The 9501-nt window shown below is 48.2% G+C and overlaps 1 pseudogene; it reads left to right on the forward strand.

Moving 5' to 3' along the window:
- The first annotated feature begins 7760 nt into the window (after positions 1–7760).
- LOC104677086 lies at positions 7761–9037 on the forward strand (annotated as a pseudogene).
- The last annotated feature ends 464 nt before the right edge of the window (positions 9038–9501 follow it).

Genomic DNA, 9501 nt, shown 5'->3' on the forward strand with positions numbered 1-9501 from the left:
ACCTTTTATAATTTTTGCTGAAAAGCAGGTTGGTGCTTAAGAAAAACCTGCTATGCTTCTATTTTAATGTCCAGTTTACAGAAAAACTGGATGATACCTCTTTAAGGTTAGCCAATGCTTACACACAGAATTTTCTTTCCAATTAACATTTTAAAACTTGATTAAACCTTTAAAACAAAATACACATATTTTTAACCTTTTAATATAGGTAAACATTTGTATTCTTATGCCTCCTTATAATTCTTTTAGCAAAGTTATATTTTACTTTCCTTATAAACCTTGCACATAAACTGTTTTTTGTTTTTTGTTTTTTTTTTTTTCGTTTTACATTCAGAAGGCCTACTTACTTTTAAATTATACAACATTTCTTGCATAAATTCTTTTTTTCTAGATAACATTTTTCTCTTTCATGACTTTTGCAGGCAATTCTTTGACATGCTTCAACTTTCTGACATATTACAAATATTTCTTTCTTTAAATAACCAGTTAATTTATTTCAGGACAAGAATTTACCATATAATACTCCTTTTACATAAATCCCACCCCCCTTCTTTCCTTTTTTTTTTTTTTTGAAGATGATAACCATTCTTTTCCAAAGCAAACTTCTTTTATGTCTGTGGACCAGACTGTCTAAGGCCACAAGAATAGAAGTTAGTATAATACATGTTACACTGTTAACTTTTACAAACTTGACTTTTGTTGAAAACCTTGTAAGTTTGGGATTTTAATTATCCTTCGCTATTAATAAGACCTTGCTTTGTCCAAATTAACTTAGAATTGGTACAGATTTTTTTTTTCTAACAGAACAGCCCCATACTTTAGGATTTTTGAGTTAGTAAGCTACTCTTTTGCTTTTTTGATTTAGGATAGTTCTGAACTGAACTAGTGAGGTGGGCTCACAATGACGTTTCATTTAAAAGTTTTTTTTTTACTTTTTTTCTGTTAGCAAAGCAGTTGCCACTACAGATTGAATGCATTTGGGCCATCTGCAGGTTACTGGGTTAAGGATTTTTGATAGGAAGGCCTCAGTGCTTTCGGGATATGCCCTTGTTTACACTGACAACAAAGTGGTATTGGAGTGTTATAGGGTTATGAAGAATACCTTCAATTATTAATTACAGGATTTAAATTTACCTTGGCTTTTAAAGGAATAGGGTACACTTTGTTTTCTTAACTACTTGTATATATCTCTCTTTCTGTCTTTGACTTTGTCTCTCTCTCTCTCCTCTCTGTCTCTCTCTCTCTCCTCCCTGACTCTCTCTCTCTCTGCCTCACTTATGCTGCAGTTCTCTCAACCACTGTGGAGAGATCTAAAACCAGCTGTAACCAAGCATCTATGTATGGGAACTGGTCTGGGTGCCCTGGGTTTACAGGTTACCTTGTGCCATACCTTTGAAACAAGGGACCTGTCCAGGCTTCCTTCTAATGGCCAACCCACCTCGAATGCTGGCCAGTCCATTTTACAGAAAGTTTTAAGTTTTCCTGGTGTTACAGTACTCCATAGTCTCCCTTAAATCCTTTTTTGAAATTTTTCAATGTAGTTCCTAGTAGGGTGTGCTTATTTGTGCCTGACCCATGCTTCTTCAAGATAAAACACCATGCTCACACCACACGCACACCACAAAACAAAGAATAAGTAAAAAGGGCACAAACACACTTTTGCAATTTACACCAAACCAAAATCAAAACCAAAATCAGAGTATCCAGAAATCCAAGCCAGGTCAAAACCAAAACCAAAGTATCAAGCAATCCAAGTCAAGTCAAAAACAAAAACCAAAGTGCCGGTACAGGCACACTGTGGGTGATCAGGCCACACTTCCACTCAAATGGAGTAGGCAAGTTCCCAAGTCCAGTTCTGTCAAGCAATTCAAACCAAGTCAAAACCAAAACCAAAGTGCCAATAAAGGCACGCCGTGGGTGATCAGACCACACTTCCACTCAAATGGAGTAGGCAAGTTCCAAAGACTAGTCTTACCAAGTTTCAGATATTCAGACTCCAAGTACCAGTTCCTTCCTGGTGTTCAGCCACTGCGTTGATCCTCCACGGGGGCCTGCCATACACTGCTCTGCTGAGGCGTCTCACCATGGCAAATGCCTACCCGGGAGTGCTCGGGCTGGTCATCCCCCACAGGGATGTTCGACAGGGCAGGCTTAAGCTGCCTAAGGAGCTGTCTCGACCATCTGCCAATCACCTCACTTCCCGGTTAGGGAACGAAGAAATGTAGCAGGATGAACTGCAGACAAAACTCCTCAGATATCAAGTTAAAGAAGGAAGGGGTTTATTCGGCCAGGAGCATTGGCAAGCCTCCTGTCTCAAGAGCCAAGCTCCCTGAGTGAGCAATTCCTGTCCCTTTTAAGGGCTCACAACTCTAAGGGGATCCGCATGAGAGGGTTGTGATCATTTAGCAAGCTGGGGGTACGTGACTGGGGCCTGCGTGTTCCAGTAATCAGAATGAGACAGAACAGGACAGGAATTTTCACAGTGCTTTTCCATACTATGTCTGGAATCTATAGATAACATAACTGGTTAGGTCATGGGTCAATCTTTAACTACCAGGCCCAGGGCATGGTGCCGGGCTGTCTGCCTGTGGATTTCATTTCTGCCTTTTAGTTTTTACTTCTTCTTTCTTTGGAGGCAGAAATTGGGCATAAGACAATATAAGGGGTGGTCTCCTCCCTTATTCTGGAATTACAGGCATGTGCCACCACATCCAACTTTTTTGCATTTTTAGTAGAAATGGGTTTTTATCATGTTGGCCAGCCTGGTCTCTAACTCCTGACCTCAGGTGATCCGCCCACCTTGACCTCCCAAAGTGCTGGGATTACAGGTCTGAGCCACTGCACCTGGTGTGGTACGTGGTTTTACTGCATGTGACTAGTTTACATGCAACTAGTCTTGCAAATTCAGTAACCCAAGGTGGTGGATACCCTATTCAACAAGAACCATCTATTGATGACACTTCTGGAAGTCTGGGCAATGTCAACTTGCTGTAAGAGTTCCCAAGTGCTCTCAATTATCATGTGATACAATTTTAAAAATATCAGTATTGGTTTTCTCTTAAATTCAAGCATCATGTAAATATGTAATGTTGAAAATGAGGATTTCCCATATTCCCATAGAATCACAAAGATGATCACTGGTAATATGCATGCTACATATATGATACTAGGTTTTCTCTACTCTTTTTTTTTTTTTTTTTTTTTTGAGACAGTCTCACTCTGTCACCCAGGCTAAAGTCCAGTGGCACGATCTCAGCTCACTGCATCCTCTGCCTCCCAGGTTCAAGCAATTCTCCCACCTCAGCCTCCCAAGTGACTGGAATTACAGGCACCTGCCACCATGCCCACCAAGCTAATTTTTTTGTATTTTCAGTAGAGATGAGGTTTCACTAAGTTGACCACGCTGGTCTCAAACTCCTGACCTCTGGCGATCTACCCACCTTGGCCTCCCAAAATGCTGGGATTACAAGCATGAGCCACCATGCCTGGCCATTTTTTTGTACTCTTATACAATTATATGCCTGCTTTATAAAAATGAACTTATTCTACATATATATGTTATTACATTATTAGGACATGTTCCTAAATGACGTATTACAGTTTCATCATTCTTTTTTAAAACTTTTTTCCTGAGACAGTGTATTGCTGTGTTGCCCAGGCTGGAGGGCAGTGGCCTAATCACAGGTCACTACAGTCTCGAAATCCTGGGTTCAAGGGATTCTCCCATCTCGGCCTCCGGAGTAGCTCAGGTAAGTTTAAATTTTCTTTTTTTTTTTTTTTTTTTTTTTTTTTTTTTTGGCCTGGTGCAGTGGCTCACGCCTGTAATCTCAGAACTTTGGAAGGCCGAGGCAGGCCTTGGGGTCAGGAGTTCAAGACCATCCTGGCCAACATGGTGAAACCTCGTCTCTACTAAAATTACAAAAATTAGCTGAGCATGGTGGCAGGTGCCTGTAATCCCAGTTACTCGAGAAGCTGAGGCAGGAGAATCGCTTGAGCCCAGGAGGTAGAGGGTGCATTGAGTCAAGATCGCGCCACTACGCTCCAGCCTGGGTGACAGAGCAAGACCCTGTCTCAAAAATAAATAAATAATATATATATATATTTATATATAAATATATATATTTGGAGAGACAGGTTTCACTATGTTGCCCAGGTTGGGTTTGAACTCCTGGACTCAAGTAATCCTCCCATCTTGGTTCCCAAAGTGCTGGTATTACAGGTGTGAGCCACCATGCCCAGACATTTTCATCATTCTTTTTTTTTTTGAGATGAAGTTTTGCTTTTGTTGTCCAGGCTGGAGTGCAATGCCATGATCCTGGCTCACTGCAACATCCACCTCCCAGGTTCAAGTGACTCTCCTGCCTCAGCCTCCTTAGTAGCTGGGATTACAGGCATGAGCCACCATGCCCAGCTAATTTTGTATTTTTAGAGGACATGGGGTTTCTCCACTGTTTTTACTAGACCTTGATCACATCAAAAAGATTGTGTCTCTTCCATTTATTATGCAGCCTGTACACAATTGACACAATGGGGAGCTCAGCAGAGGACGCAGAGTGACAGCAGCCTCCCTTCACTGGAATAGTCATGTCTAGACACCTCTTAATCACTCCTGAGAAGTAGGGATGGGTTCAGTGTATGAGAATAAGAAATGGAGGCTCCAGGGTTGAGACAATTTGCCCAAAACACACGTCTTGTGGGAAGCACAGTTGTGACCCCCCAGGTCTCTTGGGCTTGCGGGTTCCTGCTCTCCTGTGGGCCCCCAGGAGACGTTGGCTGCCAAGAGAAGGAGGAATCCTCCTGGGCGGAGGTTAACTTTTGCCACTCCAGGATTTGCCCACCCTGGGGTCCTGCCAGGAATGTTTCCCCAGCACCACCCTCCCCATGCCACCTCCTAACTGGCTGTCTTCTTCCCACCATTCAGCAAACACATCCTACCTCCAGGACCAGCCCCTTCATCTCAGGAAGGCTCTCATGGGACTCCCAGAACCCCCATGGCTCCTGGAGCCCTGAGGGAATAACGCCCTGGGTGGGCAGTGATTTGTTTTCCCATCCAGTGCAACCTTGGAGGTAATAGACAAGAATGTCCCGTGATGCGAAGCACTGGTTGTCCTGAACCCCGGTCCAGTGCCCTTTGTTCTAAGCACATAGCATCCCCAGGCTGTTCCTGGAGGTGTGGTCTGGGGTTGGTAAGGATAAGCTGGACCAGCTGGGCCAGGGGAGGCAGCCGTGCCCGGGGCACATAGCCACTGCCCAGAGCTGCCCCCAGAGCTGGGAGCTGTCCTGCTCATGGCGCTGTGAGACGCCCTCCAGAGAGGAGGATGGAAGCTGTCTCCGTGCCCCGGGACTGATGAAGGGCCCATTCCAGGCCTTTGCACACCCAGGCTCGCTACCCTCCTGGGAGCCCTGTCCTGTGGGCCAGGACCTAGGCGCCCTCACTGATGGCATTCTCAGAAGCTGAGCCGCTCCTCACACATGTGCACATAGAGGCATGTCCACACCAAGACACATGTGGGTGTCTGGGGACAATGAGTCTGGAGGTGGGAGCGGGCCCCTTCCAGAAGGTTCTGGCCAAAGTCCAGTTATGAAGGTGAGCTGAGATGGGCTCCCTCAAAGGAACCATAGTGTGGGGAGCCCTGGGCAGAGCCTAGAGAGAAATGCCAGCCCTGAGACTGAGATATGATCCAGGGAGATGCACTGACTTGTGTCCTCCCCAAAATTTATATACTAAAGTCCTGACCCCTGGTTCCTCAGGATGCAGCTGTACTGTGTTTGGAGAGGATTTGTAAAGGTTAAACAAGGTCATTAGGGTGCGCCCTAATCCAGTACGACTGGTGTCCTTACAGGAACAGTTTAGGAAACAGACATGCACAGAGGGAACAGCATGGGAGGACGCAGGAGGAAGGCGGCCGTCAGCAAAACCCAGCTCCATGAGACTCAGAGGACACGACCCCCACCCCTTGACCTTGGACTTGCAGCCTGCAGAATTCTCAGGAAAAGTGTTGTTTTTTGTCACTCAGTGCGTGGAACTTTGTTCTGGCCCCTAGTGGACAAATATAATGGCTTTGCTGTTAACAGCCTAGTGGACAAAATACAAAGGCTTCGTTGTTAACAGCCCAGACCCACATTTCCTGCACATAAGGCATGGGACTCCCTCATCCCCTCTGCCCAGGCCCAGCCCTGGTCTCCGAGCTGAGCTCACCGGGTAGGCTGCAGGCAGCAGGAGGGAGTGGGGCCTGATGGAAGGGGCGGTGCTGAGGCAGTGAGGGTGGCAGGGGGATGCTCGCTTGCTCATGTGGCTCAGCTTCGTGGAAGCATCGGGAGCAGGAGTGAAGGAAGCAAGGTGACAGGAGCCACTCATGGGGAGACAGATGGGCAGGCTCCTCCACATGCTGGAGACAACTTTGGGGGCACCTGCTCCACCCACTGCCACACCCTCAAACTTCCCCATACCCCGTGCAGGGTCCAGCAGCAGCCCTGATTGTATGGTATGACCTTGGTGGTCAGATCAGGCATGCACAGCTTGACCCAGACTATGGGATCAGAATCTCTCCCCAGCAACGTGGCCATGGGGTCTCTGAAGAGAGGACGAGCAACCACAGACTGCAGGGCTACTTGCAACAGCCAAGTACACAGAGAGGCAGAGGTGGGGAGAAGGGAGCAGGTGTGGAGGGAGAGGAGGGGCAGAACTGAGGCCGCATAGCCCAGAGAGCAGGGAAAATTGAAGGAGACCCCAAGCAAGGGTCCTGTGGGCTTTTCAGTGTCTGGTCCTGCTGAGACCTGGCTGCTCTTGTGATCATGAGTTGGCAACCTACAGTCACTACAGCCCTGTCCTTCTGGTCTCCTCTTGGGTCCTGCCTCTGCCCAGCCTGTAGCCAGGCTCAGGCTGGGATCTCCCATATGGACCCTAAGGCAGGCTTTCTTACACTTTCCATAGAAATTCTCCAGCTGATAGAAGTGAACACCCCAAGCTGGGGCCACATTCTCAAGTGGTCTGTAAAATTTTTGCAAGGTTTGTGGTTCATCCAAAAGATTCATAATTTAAAAATGGAATTCTTGATAGTTGAGTCAAGGCAGATTAGATTTCTGGTGAGGGTCAGCTCTCTGGTTCATTGTTAGCATCTTTTGGCCAACAATGTCTCCTGTGTCCTCCCACTGTGGAAGGAGGGAGGCAGCCTTCTGGGGCCTCTTTTATAAAGGCACTAATTCAATCCATGAGGCTCCACCCTGGTGACCTAATCACCTCCCCATACTCCCACTTCCTGACACCATTCCTTGGGGTTTAGGATTTCAGCATATGAATCTTTAGGGGACACTAAATTTCAGGTCATAGCACTTGGACTTATACCATTGCCCCACCCCCACCCCTCTAATTCTTGGGCCTTCGGACTCAGACTGAGTCACACCACTGACATTCTTGTTTCTCTAACTTGCAGATAGCAAACCGTGGGACTTCTCGGTCTCCATAACCACATGGGGCAATTCCTATAATAAATCTGCTCTTACATATACCCGTATATATCCTGTTGGTTCTATTTCTCTGGATAACCCTGGCTAATAAACACTGTGGGCACCTGTGCAATACCAAGGGCCTGGCCATCTGCTTGAAATGTAAAATAGAAAACATACACACGCACACACACACACACACACACATACAGAGAGAGAGAGACCCTGCCCAGAGCCACCCACCCAGTGCCTGTCTCCAGACCAAGGCCCAGTCCCCTTCACCTGTCTCCATCATAAGCGCCACCAGCCTGTCTGACAAACTGCCCTGCAAAGTTATTGACATTGGCCTGGCCGCCTGGGGATGCAAGACCCTGAACATTGTGAAGGAGATGCCAGGCCTGATGCACATGCGGGAGCTGTACTAGGCCTCCAAGCCACGAGGCTCCCAGGCTCCAAAGGCACCCGCATCGCCAGCTGCCTGCACACAACCATGGAGACAGCCATCCACATTGAGACCCATCACCCTGGGTGCCCCAGCAACAACATCTTCCTCACCCAGGACCACGTGTTGACTGCCATTGCCAAGTCTGGCATTCCAGTGTACACCTGGAAGGGCGAAAGGACAAGGAGTACCTGTGGTGCATCGAGCAGTCACTATAATTCAAGGACGGGCCCTCAACATTATTCTGGAGGATGGGGGTGACTTCGCCAACCTCTTCCACACCAAGCACTCACAGCTCTTGCTGGGCCATCTGAGGCACTTCCAAGGAGACCAAGACTGGGGTCCACAACCCACACAGGATGCTGGTCAGTGGGATCCTGAAGGTGCCTGCCATCAATGACAATGACTCCATCACGAAGAGCAAGTTCGACAAGCTCTATGGCTGCTGGGAGTCCCTCATAGATGGCATCAAGTGGACCACAGACGTGATGATTGCCGGCAAGGTAGCGGTCATACCAGGCTATGGCAACATGGGCAAGAGCTGTGCCCAGGCCCTGTGGGGTTTCGGGGCCCACATCATCATCACCAAGATCGACCCCATCAACGCACTGCAGGCTGCCATGGAGGGCTATGAGGGGACCACCATGGACGAAGCGTGTCAGGAGGGCAACATCTTTATCACCACCACAGGCTGTGTCAACATCGTCCTTGGCCGGCACTTTGAACAGGTGAAGGATGATGCCATCATGTGTAACACTGGACACTTTGATGTGGAGATCGATGTCAAGTGGCTCAGCGAGAACACTTGGAGAAGGTGACCATCAAGCCCCAGGTGACCAGGTACTCGCTGAAGAATGGATGCCGCACCATCCTGCTGGCTGAGGGTTGACTGGTCAACCTGGGTTGTCATGGGCCACCCTGGCTTTGTGACGAGTGACTCCTTCATCAACTAGGTGACTGCACAGATTGAGCTGTGAACCCACCCAGAGCAGTACCCCATTGGGGTTCATGTACTGCCCAAGAAGCTGGATGAGGCAGTGGCTGAAGCCCACCTGGGCAAGCTGAGCATGAAACTGACCAAGCTGACTGAGAAGCAGGCCCAGTACCTGGGGCATCTCCCCTGATGGCCCCTTCAAGGCTGATCACTGATGCTACTGAGAGCCAGGCCTGCGTTTCACCTTCCAGCTGCCGTTCTTGCCCAGGCCCTGCCTCTCCTTCTTAAGAGCAAATAGCACCAACTTAGTGACTGGTCTGTCAGCGTCCCCCATCGAAACCCCAGGGCTGGTCACTCCGTTTTAGGCTTCTGCTGCACCCCTCATACTCTTCCAAGTGTGTCAGGGGAACTGAGAGGCCCCTCCTCAAGCCCTGGTCATGGCGGAGATACGAGGGAGACAGCCAGTGAACTGTGAGCTCAGTGGTCTTGGAACTGCTCACTAAGTCAGTCCTCCCTTAGCCTGGATGTCAGCAGTGGAGTCACAAAGCCCACGTACTTTACCATCTAGACCTTCCCCTGGTCTGTGGACTTACACCGTGTGCTTGGTTTACAGGTTTAGTCATTCTTCAGCCCTGACAGACGAGAAGGAGCTGTACTGAAGGGCAAGGAGGAACTGTTT

Source organism: Rhinopithecus roxellana, chromosome 11 (assembly GCF_007565055.1).
Source record: "Rhinopithecus roxellana isolate Shanxi Qingling chromosome 11, ASM756505v1, whole genome shotgun sequence".
Classification (NCBI taxonomy): domain Eukaryota; kingdom Metazoa; phylum Chordata; class Mammalia; order Primates; family Cercopithecidae; genus Rhinopithecus; species Rhinopithecus roxellana.